Raw genomic sequence first — 1,887 nt, 5'->3', positions numbered from 1 at the left:
GCCCGCCACAACGCCCGGCTATTTTTTGGTTGCAGCCGTCATTGTTGTTTGGCGGGTCCGGGCTGGGGATTGGAACCTGCCACCTTAGGTGTACGTGGCTGGTGCCTTAGCTGGTTGAGCTATAGGCGCCGAGCCAGGCATTTCATTTCACACATATTATACTGTACCTGATACTATTTAGGTTTTGCTTCATCTTTTTTTTTTCCTTACTGAGATAGAGTCTCATTCTCTCCCTGGGTAAAGTGTTGTGGCGTCACAGCTCACAGCAACCTCTTACTCTTGGGCTTAAGTGATTCTCTTGCTTCAGCCTCCCTAGTAGCTGGGACTACGGGTGTGTGCCACTACACCTGGCTAATTTTTCTATTTTTAGGAGAAACGGGGTCTTGTTCTTGGTCAGGCAGGTCTCGAACTCCTGAGCTCAAGGTGTCAACCTTCCTTAGCCTCTCAAAATCTTAGGATTATAGTTGTGAGCCACTGCCTCTGGCCAGGGTTTTGCTTCATCTTATAACACAAGGCTACCTCATATCCTGAATTGCAGAATATTCCAGTAAGTGGATGTAGCTGGTGCTTTTAACCTTGAGTATTTAGTTCATTCCCATTTTTTCATTGTTACAAAGAATATGATAAATATCAAAGAGTATATATTGTGATATCCTTCCTCTGTGGAGACTGAAGATGACATTTTGAGAAAAGTGACTTATAATCAAGGTAATTTTTATTCCATTTCTGAGAAGCAAGTGCAGCTTGTAATTCGAGATTTTTGTTGGTGCAGGCTTCCAAATCATTCTAATTCATTTCACCTGAACTTCTCGAGTATCTGCCTGTGCCAGACACTGCTTAGTTAATAACGGGTTCATAAAAGGCAAGGTTTATCTTTGTGGAGCTTACAGTGGAGACCTTGGGTCAGCACAGGGAGGAAGAACAAACATTAAAGAAATAAATGCATGTAATTATAGATGGTGACACGTGTTGGAAGAGGCATGAAAGACTCTGGGGGGACATATTTAATCAGAGACCTGAGGACTAAGTAGGAGGGAGGGCAGAGCGCATCTCAGGTGCAGGTAACCATAAGTGTCTGCTTCTGTGCTGGACAAGAGCTTCATGCATTTGCTAAGAGGAGCCTCCTGATCACTATGGGAAGCCTTTTAAAAAGAAAGAAGAGAGCAGTGAAAGAAAGTTTGGGAGTTTTTAAGAGCAGGACGAAACAGCTCTTTTTACATGGTATTCTTTTTCTGTTGAAGATGTAAAGGAAAGGGCATAGGTGTACAGATTTGTTTTATCAGTTTAAGTGGTTAAATTTTCACTGCATGTTAATTCCTGCCAGCTGGAGAAGGTGGTCTGTTGAGTGAGTGTGTGGGGCCCTCAGATGTTCTTTGGGTGTCCATTGTCCATGGTGTGGTTTTCTAGCCAGAAGGGCTGTGTATGCAGGAGCACCCTCTAGGCCTGCATTGATGGTGTGGCCCAAAGCTTGGGGGGTGAGCCTTTACATGGGCTGTTCCCTCTGCCTGGAAGGCTTTCGTCCTGGGTCCCAGGTATCTGCGTAGGGGACTGATTCACCACCCTGCTTTAGTTTCCCCTCTGTGTAACAGGATATTACTATGCTCAAAAAGCTGTGGTGAAGGTTCACTTATGTAGATGAGGCAATTGTTGGGGCCAGGTGCAGTGTGTGGCTCAGCTGAGGCAGGTGGATTATCTGAGCTCAGGAGTTTGAGACTAGCCTGAGCAAGAGCAAGACCCTGTCTCAAAGAAAAAAACCCCAAAACATTAGCCAGGCATTGTGGTAGGTGCCTATAGTCCCAGCTACTCAGGAGGCTGAGGCAAGAGAATCGCTTGAGCCCAAGAGGATGCTGTGAGCTATGATGCCAGGGCATTCTCAAAAAAAAAAAA

This window comes from Otolemur garnettii, unplaced genomic scaffold (genome assembly GCF_000181295.1).
Source record: "Otolemur garnettii isolate 467f Iridium unplaced genomic scaffold, OtoGar3 scaffold00232, whole genome shotgun sequence".
NCBI classification, from domain to species: Eukaryota; Metazoa; Chordata; class Mammalia; order Primates; family Galagidae; genus Otolemur; species Otolemur garnettii.
This window is presented reverse-complemented; position numbering follows the sequence as displayed.